The sequence below is a fragment of the Corvus brachyrhynchos genome, unplaced genomic scaffold (assembly GCF_000691975.1).
Source record: "Corvus brachyrhynchos isolate BGI_N302 unplaced genomic scaffold, ASM69197v1 scaffold331, whole genome shotgun sequence".
NCBI lineage: Eukaryota > Metazoa > Chordata > Aves > Passeriformes > Corvidae > Corvus > Corvus brachyrhynchos.
The window spans coordinates 818,454-835,109 of NW_008237229.1; the positions used below are offsets into that span (position 1 = coordinate 818,454).

Below are 16,656 nucleotides of genomic sequence, written 5' to 3' on the forward strand. Positions count from 1 at the left end.
CTGGCCTGGCCCAAGCAGGGCCTGGGCCGGGCCCACTGGCCCCCACACGGGCCCCGCAGCCACCTGTCCCAGCACCGGAAATGAGACAGAGAGGCTCTGCCTCGGAGTTTCCTATTCTTAAGTGTGAATCACAGAGGCGGTCACAACTTCAAGTGGCTTAAAGAATTGTCCATATTCAAACTGGCCAGCTGATAGGTTCTATCAGGTCACAGAGGAAGCTGTAAGCACCCCTTAGCAAGAACATCACTTCCGGAACTATGCTTTGCTAACCCATGACAAAAGTACACTTTTGCCACAGCTGTGCTAAGATCCTTCAAGCCAGAGCCCACTTAGTGCCATTTGAATATTTCATACCTTTTTGATTTTAGTTTAGTTTATTATCTGCTTCCAGCTGAGTCACATGAGTGTAAACAGATCAGTTTGTCTCTGAGAATATGATTCCACAAAACTGGGAGAGGCAGCTCAGTCCAAAATACCATCTGCAGAAATGAAGATTTTAAAACTCACATAAGGTTGATGAATTTTATACTGCTCCTGTTTCCTCTCATGTTTTTCTTGGGTAAGTGTATCATTTTCTGGCACAAAGTTTAATTTGTTGAATGGATGCTGACATGGCAGCAATGTTCCTCAGCACACCCCAATTTCGAAAGCAAAAAATGGCCTATTTCAAAGTAATGCAGATATTTACAAGCTTGTGCCACCAAAATCAATGTGGAGACCTAAGCTCTAAGAAAAGGTAGCTGTAAAATAATTTGGGTCCTTGAGAACTTTACCATCAGACTTTCTCTTGTTAATGTTGCTGCCATAGATTTGCAGCCAAAGCAAAACTGGCTATAACTGCCACAAGAGCCAACGTTGCATCAGCTCAGCTCCACAGCAGTTCACAGGACCATTGCCATTGTTCATATTTTCTGTAGTTTGGTCAAGCGGCTGCCTGGGTGCAGCAATTTAGGAGCTCAACAGATGACAGCTCAGTACAGAGGCAATGCTGGAAAATGTCAGCACTTGGAACAGGGACAAGAAGCAAGTCTGGGATTAGGAAGCTGCTAGAAGTGCTGATGAAGCACCAATTTCTCTGCTTTTCAGATTTGTCTTTCAGGCTTGTGCTACTTGTGAGGAAGAGCAGATGACCAGTTCTGCCCCTTATTGGGAAAGGCACAGGAGGAGTAAAATATCAACAGTCACAATACACAGAGGTGTGCAGACATCCTCTGATTCTCTGATTACTGAGCTGAAGCTCACTGAAACAAACTTATGGACTGCAGCTGTACACCTGCTCAGCACTGTGCCCTGGCCTTCAGGCAGTAGGATCATGGTCCTCGGGATGACTGCCACGATCCATTTATTCTTGAGTAAATAGTTCTTAATTCCTCTTCTGGATAACATATGACTAAAATTAGTGGGACACCCAGTTACTACTTGGAGCACAGTCAAAATTATCTTTCTTACCACTTTGCTTTGAATCCTCCCATTTCTCTGCTTCATCTAAAATTTCCTCTCCCTACATTTCATGGCTTCTTCTAGGCAGGCATGCTGTAAGCATCCGATCTCCTCAGCATGCCAGTGTATCAATCTACTTTGTTCAGGCATTAGTGACAGGATACCATCCATTTCTCTCATCCTACTGCTGCTCTTTCTTTCAGCACTGCCTTTTACAAAAATGCCATACTTCCTGACCTTTCCCAAAGAAGTCTGCAGCCTGCTGTGTTTGTGGTTAACTTAAAGCACTCTGAAACAGTGGGGTCGGAGTCCCATTTTGGTTTTTTTTTTTAATCTGGACACTCAGTGCAGTGAAATTTATGTACAAATTGGGATATTAGTGAGACATATCTTAACTTCTTGACTGGAAATTGGTTACCTTGCTTAATGCCTTCAATAATGTGACCCAAAACCATTTAGCTCAGATAATGCCTTTGGGCTGATCCAGACTGTGAAAAAACCCCAAAACATTTAGGATGGAAAGTTGTCCAGACTGTTCTCTTCTTAACATAGCTGCTTGTATTTGAAATAAAATATGATGGCTGTCATTTAAAATGTGATCTTTACCTTTTGTGCCTCCAATTCCCAACTCCATCCTGCTGCAGCAGGAAGGAGGAAGGGAAAAGGAAGCAAGGGAACAATGTCTGATTTGGGAGAGTCTCCATGGGGATGAACTGGGGAGTGTGATTCCTAAATTATGACATCTGCAGTCACAGCTGAGAAACTTCCTGTGTAGAAGACAGCTAGTTTTCAGAAGTCAGTTTCTGAGCTTTTGACCCATTTAGAAGCTTCAGACAGTGGGTGTTTCCAGTATGCAAAATGTGTGCATGGTATTTTTGAGCAGTCTGCTTGCTGATGAGCTGTTGCATCACAAACAAAGCTGCCTAACTGGAGCAGCTTCTTGCAGCAAGACTTTCAAATAGGTGTCATTGTGACCCAAGCTGTGGTGGCAGCAGCAGGGACTGGAGGAATTTTGCATAGTTTTCAGTCTAGAGTCCAGATACTGACTAATCCCTGCATGGGTCCTGGTATCCAAATGACGAGGTGTTCTCAGTCCCAGCTGGGTACACTGCATATCTTCTTTCCAGCCTTGTGGGCTGAGGGAGGGAAAAGTGTGAATTGAGTGTGACTCGGATTAGAATTAGGCCCTTAAATGGCTTTATCAAACTGTGGGAAAGCAATAGCGTTGCCAAGCAGAGGAGGTACTGAAGGGTCATTGCACTAAACATGTCCTCCATTTCAAAGCAGAGGAAGGCCTTTGTGTTGGGAATTCCATTCTCCTGACCAAAACAGAAAATGGCATGGCAACTTTCCCTTTCTTGGTTCCTTTCAGGTGCTTGCACATTATGTGTTGAGGATATGCGTAGGAAAATTTGCTACACTATCTATAGACTTAGTTTCTTTAATCCATGCAGTTATGGGCATATTGAATTTGAGGATTGACCCTGGTTTTTCTGTAGTTCTGGATTTTCTATTTGATGTGGTTTTGAAAAGTACTAGTAAATTCTTGCAGAAATCTTTTGTTTCTAACTGTGGCTCATGGATATTCTCCAGGCAGAATGGCAAAACTTGGCCTGAACTTTCTCTTCCTGCTTCTGTTAAAGATTGGTTGACCCTTCTTGGTTTACATTGCATTTGAGCTATGGTGTTGGAAGAAGTCCATTCTGTACACATATAATCAAGGCTTTTCACCAAACTTCCCCATAGTGTGTTCCAGCAGAGATTAACTATGGCCACTTCAGACATAACCCACATGTGGCAGTTGTGGGTAGTGAACAGAATGTTAAACATCTCCTACAGAGAGAATCATGACACAGGCTGCAGTCTCATTAAGTCCCTTGTACTCTCCCACTTTTATTTTGTCCATTTAAATTCCCCTGAAGAGGGAGTATCAGCTTTCCAGAAGAGAAGAAACACTGACTGCTTACTGAGCAACAGCTGAAAGCTATCATTTTTAAACTTACAATTTCTTTTGACATTGAATGCTTATACTGGAAGACACATTTTTCACTACAAACTATTTCTATTTTGCTTTGTAGAGAAGACGAAATGATTAAAGCAAAAGCTGTTCCCAGTTTACAATCACTTCTTCAAGATGGTAATAATAATTGACCTTGGGTTAGTCCCTATATAAATTATATTTGAAATTGTGTAAGTTGCAAAGAAGCACAGCCGGACTGTCCCCAACACATATTTTCCAAGAGAAAGTTACGTCAGGTTTGAGTAAGACACGGAGTGAAAGTTTCTTTGGTTCTTAAAAGCTGGTGCCCTAAACAGAAATCAAGCACTTGTGCCCCATATGTTACAAGCATAATGTTTTGCTAGTCCTTAACAAGAAAAGTATTATGCTTAATCTGAGGCTTTTCTAAAGTCTATTTTTTGGCAATTACACTATGGAAGGGAGCAGCTGAAATAATAATAAAACTTTATACTTGCAGGGATCTTTCATCTGGGAATATCAAAATAATTTATAAGCCTAGTTAAGTCTATCTTGATATTTTCCTAGGATCCTGCTTTCCTGTGGCAATTGGTAAGCCAGGAATTTTGCCCTGGTTTAGCAGAAGGGTGAACTGGGGCACAGAAAGGGTAAACAACCCATGCAGGGTTACTGCAGCAGATCACAGAGGGTTAGCCAAGATTCATGCACACAGAGGTGGTATTTATGTGATGGGTTTGGGTTACTTTTTGGTTTCTTATGGTAGGGAGGTTCTCACTGCCAAGAGCCTTTCCCCTATCAGTGTGGAATATCCAAGTCCTAAGGATCTGCCTCTGGGTGCTGGTAGCTGCCTGCCTCCCTCTTAATTTCATTCATTCACAAGGGTCACTCGCTAGGTTCCCTTCAGATGTTCTCTTCCTCATGCCAGAAAATTGGGCTCTGCAGCAGGCTCTGCCCATTCCCAGCAAGGAGCCCAGCTGGGACATGGAGCACCCAAGTGACAGACTCCCAAACAGCCACGTTGACAGGGGAGGCAAAGATGCAGCTGCTGAAAGCATAATGCATCTTCTTGTTTCTAGTAAGCATCCTGAGCTACCTAGAGAACAGCAATCCTTCAGTTATACGTAATGAAGGTCCACCTCCTGATGCTAAATCCCTAGATGAGAAGAAAGGGTGAAATCTCCTGGCCAGTTGAATATGGGACCACTCTAGGGAGTCTGTCAGCCACTTAAGAGACACGTCTTCAAGACATAGGGGTGGCTCTGATGTGTGAGATCTTCATGTGTCTCTCTTGAAACAAGCTGACCCCTTGTTCCAAACAGTTCCTTTCTGTCTGGAGCTGCAAATACATCTTCTTTAACATGAATATATTTTCACAGGCTATAAATCAAACAACTCTTCTTCATTAAGGGAGAAATTCCCCATCTTTCATGGCAGAAAGGTTGTAAAAGCACAAGGGTACTCCCTGAGCTAACCTTCTCTGTGGATCTCTGGGCCTCTGTGGATGGTCTGTGCTGGATGTAAAGCAGAAGCCACATTGTGTGCTCTGGATGTAGAAATTTTCTGGTTACTCTCATTTGTGCTGCCCATGTGAAATCTAACTGTGAAAGCACTAACTGGGAAATAGAAATCTATACATTTATAATAAACCTTTAGGCAGGTGCCAATGCCTAGTCTTATGGATATTTGCAAGAAGAATATAAACTTTATTTGTTCCGTTTCATGTGTGTTGGGCAGAAAGTGTTTTAAGGAATAAATCAAGGGGTGAAAAAAGGACTCTGCTTTGTAGCTCATTGTCAGTCACTCACAAGGATTATTAATTTTTTGGACAGAGGTTCCAATAGCATTTTTTAAAAGCACCTTTTTCCTTTCTGGGATGCAGCATATAGGCCTTTAATTGTAAGAATATCAGATTTTCCATCCTATGCTGTTCATTTTCCTTAAGTGCTGCCTTCTTGCCTCAATTTATAGCTGAGATTTTTGAGGAGGAGGCATGGCTTAGAGAGTACAGTGTAAAGCTCTGGAAACCTGCCAGAGTGTGGGAACTGGTCTGGGACACCAGGACTTTTGGAGGATAAATGAGCTGCTCAGTCAGGTAAGGGGGCACTGAAAATAAGCATTTGCCTTTAAAAATCTGGATTTAGACCACACCCCCCAGTTATAAGAGATCTCAAAACAGAAAATAGCATTTGTTTTGCTGCAAGGTACCATGCTGTTGATTCAGAACTGAAACACCACAACTTCACCAAAGAAAAGGCAAATCATGTATCTGCACGGCTCATAGTCAGGAACAATCAGGGGTTTATTTATTTATTTTTTTACTATTATCTTTGTTTTTCCAGTGATTCTGTTCAATTAACATGACTAGATGTACAGATCCCGATGTCATTATTGGATTCCAAAAAAAATAAAAATAGCAGGTGCCGAGCAGGCTTGCAGATCTTCCAGCAATTTTACTCATTAATGAACTCCAAATACACCCAAAGCAAACACATGTACCAAAGGCTTAAATCCAGATCTGTTGAAGGAATTCCAGTTCAGGACATTTTGCTAACCTCCAAATAACTGATTGTGCTTCAGCTCTGCACATGTTTTGATTTGTCATTGCTCAAAAAAATTGACAGCGCATGCAGCTCAGATGCCTGGCTGAAATATTTTGTGAAAGTGAATGATCAAAAGCAGGTCAAATGCCTCATTCTATCTTGCTCAAACATGTTCAAAACCAGAATAATTCCTAGCATTTGGTTAACTTCATGTATGCTTTCTGTCTTTTGTTTTGTAAAATCTCTGTAGAAGAACATCACAATCTGTGAATTCCAGGACATAAACATGTACATGCACAAATTAACTGCTAGTTACAATGTGTGCAAAACACTAACAAACCAGTATACTGAAAAAAATCCTTTTATGGGTTGTTACCTGCTTGAAGAGCATTATTACGGTATGAAACTGAGATGTTAGTTTAAGTTAGAAGGAAAATTCTCATGCAAAATGAATAATGCAGAGTCTCACCTTGCGGTAGCTGACACAGGGTTTTGGTGTGAAGGTCCACACAAACTGGGGATGTTTGTATTAGAAGTATCATTATAGTCTGGCTTTTCTTCAGCAGGTGATCATGGCAGTGAAGGACAGAATCCTCGGACTGTTTCCTAAATTTCATTCTCTTAATGGAAGTTAAGCCAATTTGCAAATAATTTTGCTGCTGTTGATCACAATTTTACAAGATTTTTGAGTGCAGAAGCTCTTTCTGATATGTGTGGAAAAGTGCCTTCAACATGTACTTTTAATGGTCTTAGGAAGAAGGTAATTAAAACCACATACTTTATAATGAGCAATGTAACTTTAAATCAGAAAACTTTCATATGTCTTTGGTTCTTTTGCCATTAACTGTTTTTCCTTGAAATCTTCTATAATTTCTGGGAAAACACTAGTCTTTTGTAGAACGACAAGGAACTGGGATTTTGTAATCCTTCTAAGTGCTGTTAAAATTATTTCCCACAATTGTTTTCTTTAGGATGACTAAATGTCCTTATTGTGTCCCATATACATACCAACTGTCTGTAGTAACTTGGTTGGCAATCAATGTCTTTTATGGGAGGTTTTTTTTTGTTTAGTTGTAGTCTCACCTTTCATGTGGATGATACATCTTGGCTATATTTTTGACCAATGTGTATTTTGGTTTATATGTTTATATGCATATGTGTGGGACTGATTTTTAGTTTGATGATCACTGAATGTGTGGTAAGACTAATTACTTTCACTGTTTCTTTTGACTCAAATCTTTAAAAAATTTATGGTACTTCAAAGTGACTAATGTTTGGTTTCTGTTTAGAATGAAGTTTTGAGCCAACTTTTTCTTCTTCCCCCTCTCTCCTCCCCCAACCTGCCTGCCTAATACCTGAGCCATTTAACCATGTGATTCATGTAAAATAAGGATCACCCAGGATTTCACTATCTGTAAGATGAATGATATTCTCCAAACATAATATAGTTGGAGACTTGCTCTTCACATGTGGTGGTTTTCTTTTTTTTCCTCTGAGTGCACTGTATGATCTATTCATGAGGGACTAGTGAGACTAACACTGTTCCCTGCAGGGTTCTGGTTTGATGATTATTTTATTTTTAGGGCATTGTTATTGACATTGGCTAGCATTACTCATAGCCTTTAATCAAAAGGAAGAAGTGATAAAGACATCTTTACGATAAGCCCGTATGTGATAAGCATGAGAAATATGGAAAAAGATTAAAGGCCTAGTGTCTTGGCCTCAGAGAAAAGAGTCTTTGTCCTGTTAAAAATAAAGTTGACCAGATGTGCTCATTTAGGCATGGCAGCTCTCATTTTCTCATCAAACACATCACTGGTTAGGCTTTTAAAATCAAAACCTTAATTTTTACTTTTTGAATTTGAGTTCCCATAATGTTTTTTACACTGCTGTGTGACTGAGTTATGGAAGCCACTTCAGCTTGTGCCTTTCTTCCTGCAGGTGTATAGCCAAAACAAGCTGGCAACTAAGTATGTCCTTCAATTCCTCACTGAATCAGGGCATCAAGTGACAAAGTTTGTCCCTTGCTGAGCTGTTTCTGTGCATGAACTTCTTTGTAGTTGCACTGAAGTGAGGCAGGTCAAAAAAAAAAAAAAAAAAAGAAACAGCTGTAGGTGCAATTGTCCTATCACATAACCTGTACAATCACTCTACCTCTACATTTATTGCTCTAAAAGTACCTAAAGAGTTAAAAAACCAAACTGATAAAATTAAAGAAAATTAAAATTAAAGTGAAATACCAACCAGGCCACCTGCCCGTGCAGCACTCACCCACAGGGCTGCATATGTTTGACACTGCTTGAGGATGAGGTTTGTCAGAAGCAACGGCATATGGCAGGGAGGATTCTTCACTTACATGTTCAAGGTTCGTGCGGTTAACCGAGCTCTTCTACTTCAGGGTCAGACACAGCTTGAGGGAGCATTTTCTCATTAGGTTTTACAGTTTAGGGCAGACTGAACATATTGGCCCGCAGGACTGCTGAGAGGTTAAATTTGAGACTGGGATTTTAATAGGAAATATTTGCATACAACTGTGTGCTCTGGAATGAAGACTTATTTTTCATTCAGCCAGGCAGCTGACTCTGTAGGTTCCTACTCTAAGTACAGAAAAGAAAAGGGGAAAGCTCTAAGAACTACATGTCAGGACACCAAAAAGCATCTGGACACATCCTAAAATAAGGCTTTTGGTTATATACCAGGCACTTAGGCCATCACTGTGACTGTATTATGCTGACACTCAGTGAATTCCCACCCTCTTCTGCATTTTTGAAACAGAACCACAATCCTAGGAGAATATATATTATTAAGGTTTTTTTTCTCTGTTTTTTTTTTTTATGCAACCATTGTCTGCTTTTGAATGCTCTTTATGGGAAGTAAGTCTATCTTTCAAATGCCTTTTTGCATAGGGTACAACGGTCCTTTCTTGTCTATCAGGAAGCATTACTGGCTTTTGCTGGAAGAGCATAATGAAAGAGATGTTTGGGTTATACAAGTTTTTAAAAAATAATTTTATTACTGTTAAGTGGAAGCACTTTTAATGCTTTCATATCCTAGATGGGAGTTATCAGTGTTGACAGAAAGCCTAAAGGGGTGGAGAAAACAGTAAATAGTCTTTTAAACTGAAAGTTTATACATGTATCCAAGCACCTAGCAGCTCTTTGATACTGATAGTTTATCTTCAAATCAGTAGGAACAGCCACATGGCTGCATCATCTTACCTGATGAAATCCTATTCAATTCTTTACCACTATGCCCCAATGTTACGGAGGGAGATGGTTTTATGAATCCTTCAGCAGTGTTTCACATCACTCATTCCCAGATGGTGGAAGAGCTGCTGGTGGTCTGTAATGCCAAGGGCCGTGCTCATTTTGTGCATCAGCACTGGAAGGGCTCCACTGCTGTGCTTCAGGTCCCTTCCCATCCCTTAGACTGCCACAGAGCCACAGTCTTTTCCCTTCACTGGGCCTTGCTGTGCAAAATGCATCCTTTGTTGCATGGCAGGTTGCTTGGTGGCCTGCTGCAGCCCCAGCCTGCACGTTTATGTGATGGTTTGCAAAGGAAAAAAGGCACATAGAACCCATCACACACCTACATCCAGTAACTGGCTTGACTGCTTCAGACCCTTGTATAGTTAGGAATGGGGGTTAGTAAAGATGAATGGTATCTTTGGTGGTCATTCAAGTACAACAGAAAACTCCTAGGGGGCAGATGAAGTTTGTCTGGCCTCCGCTGCCTAATGACCCTTTTTCTGGAGAGTGTCATGCTGAATTCATAGCTGTGTCTCTGTTTAAACACTGACTTTCAATTTATTACTTAAGGGACCCTGCCTTAAATTAGAGATGGGTCATTATTTGCCCTTCCTAATGGTAAACTGAACTGTGCACACAAACATATCAGAAACAGCTGAGGGTAAAATGCTTTCTCGTCTGGCAGCCCAGCACTCTATGCTGGTGTCACTTTGATTAACATAAACTGTCTGCGGCCATAGCAGTTAGAGAAGAGTTCGTCTTTATTACCTGGAAACTCAGCAAGACAGTTGTTATTGCTTTGGTACAGCAGTAGGATGGGAAACTGATAGTCTGTGATGCCCTGTGTTGGGTGCTCTGTGAGCACAAACCAGAAAGTCTGTTTCCATTTCCTGGTGCTCGGAGCAGAGGGCTCTGGCCTCCTTGGCCACAGACCATTTCCAGGCAGGCAGTAGACATCCTCCAGAAATGGCCAGGCAGGGCTCCTAAGACCTGTGCTGACTCAAGTGAAAATCCAGCTCAGTATTAAGCACAAGTGAATAGAAAGGGCCCTCTGAAGACACAGCCATGCTGTTTCCACTTCTTGTTAGTCTTCCTTAGACCTAGGGATATCAATAGGCAATAATATAAATCTACCCAGTAGCTTTTTCCCCTTGTAGGATTTGTATCTCATTAATTTTTGTTGCCTAGAGAATATATCCACTAAATACCTAGTGGATTAAGCCCAAAAAAGTAAATATGATAGTCTTGGTTCCCCAAGTATGATAGTCAGTGTTCCCCAGGTAATCCGTCACTTTTTTCTCCATCACTTGGTGAAATGGAGCTACATGTAGCTAGAAGGGAGCCATGTGGGAATAAAAGCATCCAAACAGCTAAATGTGCTGCTGTTAGGAGCATGGAGGTTGGGATGAAGGGCCTAAACAAACCTCACTTACTGTAGATAACAGACTGCATATATTACTGTGTGCATTCAACATTTGCCAGCAGAGTTATGAGTTTTCTGGCTGATAAACAACTTCTGTTGTTGCATAAGGAATTGCTATAGAAAATCAAGACTAACCCAAGCTGGTGGAGTTTCATTCAGTGCTGGGATTTTCTTGTGATGTGTAACCATCCTTCAAAATTGAGCCTCTATGTTATCTAAGTCACAGCTGCCACTTCTGACCCCCCCTCCAGCCCCCACATTTAAATGTGAGCGTGATACCATTCTACAGTCAGAAATGTTTGCAGGTTGGGGTTTTCTTTGGCCTCCTTATATTTACTTGTTTGTTTCCCTATAATGTCATGGTTCTTGGAAATACGATTGGCTACACAGGAAGAGTATCCATTGCAATTTATGCTTCCTGATCTTTTGTGAAGCTAAAATAAATTGCTTTTTGGAAAGAAACCAGAGGCTCTCCTCTCTGTTCCTTTCAAAGAAATCTGACCTTCCAGTTGTTTCTTGTGAAGACAGTAGAAGCTTCTCTTTGAGTCAGAGAAAAGAAAGCAGGAAAGAGTAAAATTTTCCTATGCTGACATTTTTTTTTAATTCAGATATTACTTGATGGACATGGGGTTTTTCAAACCTTTTCTCTTATTGACAGGGCAGCTTTGCCTGTCATGCCTTATGCACTTAACTTCTTGTTGCTTTAACAGAGTATCTGGCACCCCCAGCCACTGTACCTGTGTTCACTCTCCTGGAGCCTTGACATGGCTGCTACTGTTCCCTCTACTGCATATCCAGAGAGGATGAGAAGCCACGGACAGATTGGACTGAACTGATGAAGTAAGTTCCTGCAAGCCCCTCATACAGCCTTTGCATGAATTCTTGGAGATACTGTCCCAGCTGCAGGGGTCACGGGCTGGAAGTCAAGCTGCAAGTGCTATACAGCAAGAGGGTATTGCATAGGAAATAGAAGAAATAAATTCTGCCAGCTGATGAGGGGTCATCACTCTGGCACTTTTATGGTCTTGGTGATCATGGAGAGGCAAGCACAGCATCAGCTTGCAGCCTATGCTGCTCAGGGGAATTGCTGGAGCCTGGAGGTTCAGGTGCTGTCAGTGTAGGCCCAGATAAGCTCTGATGTCTCCTCTGTGCATCTGATTTCAGCTCCAGGTTTTCCCAGGGAGTGCTCAACTCTGTCCAGGAAAGAAAGTCAGCTGACTAACATATGTAACCTTTTGCTTTTTCAGACTAGGTATATGTGTTTGGGAAAAAATGACAGGTGGGCAGTGACCATGAAGTTCTCAATCTTAACCACGTGCCTATGTCTTATCAAAGTCTGAGGCTCAAGGTTGTCTAAAGCATTTTTAAATTACTCTTTAAAATGAGTAAGTAATGAACCATCCTGCACTTTGTTAGGGAAAACAATGCCATTGGAGGAGACCAGGAAAGGTTCCTTTCTGACAATTCTTTTTAACAACGTGATACAATTTATCTGAAATTTGGGAAACAGCTGGGGACAAGGGGAGAAACACCCCTCCCTTTGGTTAACCTTGCTCGGGAAATGTGAATCACTGAACTAAATAAAGTTTGTAAAAGATGCTCTGAAAATACTATGCTACGCCCTATAATTCAGCCAAGAATGAAGGAGGCGGGAAAAGAAAACATCAAAAGTCCCTGCTTTTTTTATATTGCTTCCTGGCACATTTCTCTTCCCCCACTTCCCCCTCCTGCCTTCCCATCTTCTTTCTGGTTTTGTTTCATTTCTTTTTTTTCCCCCCTATTTAAAAAAATCCTATTCATTTTGTAAGGCTGGTACCATAACTTTAACAACACTCTTGTTGTCTACAGATGACAACAATGAGAAATGCCAAAGGAGAAGTGAGTCCTGTAGGGACCAGACGACAACAAAGACAGTTTTCAACCATTTTTATTAGGACCTCATGATGCACACATGAAAAATTAATTTCAGAATATGAACTGCTCCCCCCCCTGTGTCGATACTCATCCTGCTCAAAGGGGCAGTAACATCTAAGGATGAACAGAGGCTGGGCACCAAATCCTACTTGAAGGCTACTTTCACAGACTTATCTTGGGATTTTCTAGCATCCCCTTGCCAGGGTCAGTTTGCCCTTGAGGGCTAGGCTGCCAAGCTCTAGCTCTCTGCAGAGCTCCAGCTGTTTCACCATTTCCACACGTTTGGATGTATGCTTTGGCAGAGAGGATTATTAGTGGTAGAGAAGAAAAGGCAGCAGGAAAGAACCTGTCCCTAAAGTATGGAAGTGGGGGTTCTGATGCTGTTTAAACAGCCACTCGTAGTCAGGTGACATCATGGGGAAAGAGAGTAGACTGTTTGTATGGACAAATCCATCTGTGGTACCCCTGTGCTGGCCTGAGTGGACACTGGGAGCTGGCAGAGGCACGTGATGGCAGTGTGACAGCAGGCATTGGGAGGCCCTGGGCTTGTTCCCCCAGTGCTTGGGGCAGCCGAATGTGAAACCCATCCCTTCAGTGTCTGGCATCCAGTCTTGCCTGTTTAATAGAAGTTTAGCAGGGGGAGCATGTGTGGATCACTTGAATGATGTTCCTCTGGAGCATGCCTGAATCTTCCCCACTTGCCTAACCATGAAGAAAGCAGCAAAAGAAACTGAGCTGTCTTCTTTTCCTGTGCTTTCTAAAAAGCCATACTGCTGGGGGGACCACTGCTGCTCTGCGCTTTCCCTGGTCCTGGTGGATGCCTTGTGGGTAGCTCAGAGGGGTGGGGACCCGGGGGTGTGCAGCCTCCTGGGCTTTGCAGGGAGGTGGCAGCTCTCACTGCCAGGGAGGCACAAAACCAGCTTGTCATCTGCTTTTCTGTCTCTGTTTTGCTGCCTGACCCCTTGCCCAGCCTCATAAAAACAAACATGCGCATCCTGACTTCCAGGTGCTTTGGCTGGTTAAACGCCCATCACAGCAGATGCAGCCAGGGAGGGCTGGGGCCTACGGCAGCATGGGAAGGGAAGGGAAGGAAAGGGGATTTTCTCCCCAGGCTACCACAGAGCTCTGCAGCCACTATTTAGCCTGAGGGCTGGACTAACATGCATGAGGCTCAGGCACCCCCTATGGAGCACTGATGACCTTTGGGTCTGTAGCTTCACAGTCTCCAGACCTGGTGCTTTTCCATCTGGTTCCTGCTATTCCCTTAAATCCCTGCTGGCTGTTTAATAGCAGTCAGGGAGTTTCAATGAAGCTGAGGTCACTTTGACTCACCAAATGTCACTGCTTCTAAACTGGAACCAGACTGACCTGAGGGTTGTGTTTCTGCTGGGGGGAGCAATGACAAAGTGTCCTCTGACTCCTCATCAGATGTTGATCACAAGCCCACAGCCTGAGCTCAAGGTTTACTTTGTGTGAGGGTCAGCCTCTGCAGTATATTTACGAACATGCCCCTGAGTGGACTGCTTTTCTTTAAATGTGGGTTTTATGCCGAAATCCTTATATATTTTGTGGAGGTTTTTGTGTTTGTGTGTACTCACAGTTTGTGTGTACCTGAAGTGCCCAGCCTTTGAATCACCGTGTCTCTGTGACGAATATGTATAAGCTCTCAGTAGCCCAGCATGAGCAAAGAAGCTTCTATATATCTTTAAGGTCAATGAAAGCTGAAAACAGATGATTTCTGACAATTGCTTGGCTTGCAGATCTGCTGGTAGCACCAAGACGCTGTGGCCAGTTAAGTACTACTGAAACAATCCCCGAGCCTGGCTGTGCTTCCCTCTGTGGCTCTGGCTCCATTATGCTGTCAAGGAGCACAGCCTCATGCCAGGAGAGCTGCCCCAGAGACTGCTGAGCAGCAGGGCACTGTTCTTAGTGTGTGGAGAGGAGGCTTGAAGCTGCCCTTCAATGCAAAGCTTGAGTGCTCTGCTGAAGAAGTGATTATGCTGCCCTTCTAACCCCTCATCCTTTTTCTTTTTTTTCCTTCCTCTTCTCCTAAGAAAGTAATGGGGGAAAGTTTGTGAGAGAATAGTGTTTGCTGATCTTGTGCAAAGCATGGTGACAAATGATGGCTGGAGAAGCATGACAAGGCATGTAAACTTGTGCTAATGGAAACCTGTGTGCCAGCTGAGTGTTTATTCAGGCCTGTCATTGTCAACAGAGACCCCTTTACAAGTATTGTTTGTAGTAACAAGTGCACCATGAAGGAGAATGTAGCTTTGAATTCTATGTATTTGCCTCTTTGAAAGAAATTAAAAAAAAAAAAGCCATTACCCTATCTTTACATGGAATAATTGTAGTAACTAAATACCTGTTTATATGTCTGCATATTTTGGATTTAATCAGCCTACTTTTTAGAAATCAAACTTCCTCTTAATTGCACTATTCTCATTGATACTGTTGAACAGATATTACTGCCCCAAGTGTATATATCCAGTCTGTCACCTGCATCTTTTGATATCCCTGACTGAAGCAGGATCAAAAAAAGAAACAGACAGTGGTGTCCCAATGCTTTTTCTCAGCAGAGCAAGAGGTAAAAGAGATTGTTGAGCAGACCATCACACTTATTCTTGTGGCTTTTTAGCAAAATGTTTCTCAACTAAACAAACAATAGTGAAAGTTCATTTTGAATAGAATTCACTGATTTGCAGTTATTTAGACAAAATACATATGAATTCTTAAACAAAGAATAAGCAAAAGCATAGACAAAGCACTAAATTTTATTTCAAAACTGCATTGAAATATACTGTACCCATTCTGCAGAAGTAGGAGAGAAATATCCAAAGAGTTTTGCTGATCTTTGACTGAATTGATCACATATACCTTTTTGCCCTTTTTAAAAAATAAGAAAATCCTACAGCTATACATTTTTGCCAGCCTCGTGGACCTATACAGATACCAGTGGACTGGATACCAGTTGATTGAGACTGAGAGTTCAGAGACTCAGAAATAGGACTAGATAACTAGGGTAACAAACTTCATCTACATTCAGCAATTTAGAATAGCATCCAAGGCTTGCCTGTTGGATCACCTGAACTGCATCACGAAGAAATATGTGATGGCACACACTGGAAATTTGGGATTGATCTGTTTCTAATTCCACTCTGGCTTTCTGAGACTCCTAATTTCATCATACCTCAGTGTCTTTTACTTAAAAACCCCCAAACCTCCACACTCAGCAGTACTTTCCTCAAAAAGATACTGTGAAATTGAATTGCTTTAAATTCTTGCGGATGGTTTTGGAGAGAAGATCCCTTTGAAGATCTGCATCTGCACAATGAAGCAGGGATTAGTTTAAATGGTGAACATGGCCAGTGCAGTGATCTTTGAGCTGGGAGAGAGGAATCCTGACACAAATGTTGTCTCTTATTTCCTGGTTCGCTGGTCTTCTACAGAGATTGCTGCTGTACTAGGGTGCCAGTAACACCTCCTGCACATCTTGGGTGGAGCTGATTAAGGCGCAGGCCTGAATGTGTTTGGGGTATGCTGGCTCACCAGCCAGACCCCTCCCAAATGTAACTTAAATCCCAAAGCTGCAGCAGAAGCGGTGGGGAGGCAGTGCTGCAGTCTGCTGTATGAGATTAAGTTTTAATCTCTCCTGTTCCCCTTGGCACTCCTGCTGGCTGTGCATAGAGGAAAAGCCTTCAAGTTGGTTATGCATCTGGCATTTTTGTGTAGCCTTGGGAGGACCCTGCTTACTAGGCTCTGTTCTCTTGTTCAATAGAAACAACACTGAGTTTGTGAGCCACTCAAGAGCTTAACTCCCTGTTATTTGGAAAAATATCTGCATCAGGTCTCAAGGTCCTCTGTAGCTAAGCTTGTAGGGTTGGCTGTTGAAGCAATCCAAGAGGTAAAATGCAAAAATCTGCTCCTGGAAAGAAGTGAAAATGGAAAGAAATGATACGTTTGAGTAAATCGGGGAGAGAATGTGCAAAGAAATTTAAGACAGAGCAATTTAAGCACTGAACAGTGGATGGTGGAAGATTTGCTCTCAAGTGTTTCCATTTTTCTTTATCAGCTTGAGAAGTGAGCAAATTGCTGGCATTCAGTTCAAAAAGT

The 16,656-nt window shown here is 42.2% G+C and overlaps 1 long non-coding RNA gene across 2 annotated transcripts in view; it reads left to right on the forward strand.

Annotated features, from left to right (window-relative positions):
- Positions 1–16,656, forward strand: part of LOC108445483 — a 40,104-nt gene that overhangs the window by 11,647 nt on the left and 11,801 nt on the right. For both annotated transcript variants that reach the window (XR_001860358.1, XR_001860359.1), the window contains exon 2: positions 11,340–11,469. This is a non-coding gene — a long non-coding RNA (uncharacterized LOC108445483). The remainder of the gene's footprint in view (positions 1–11,339; positions 11,470–16,656) is intronic.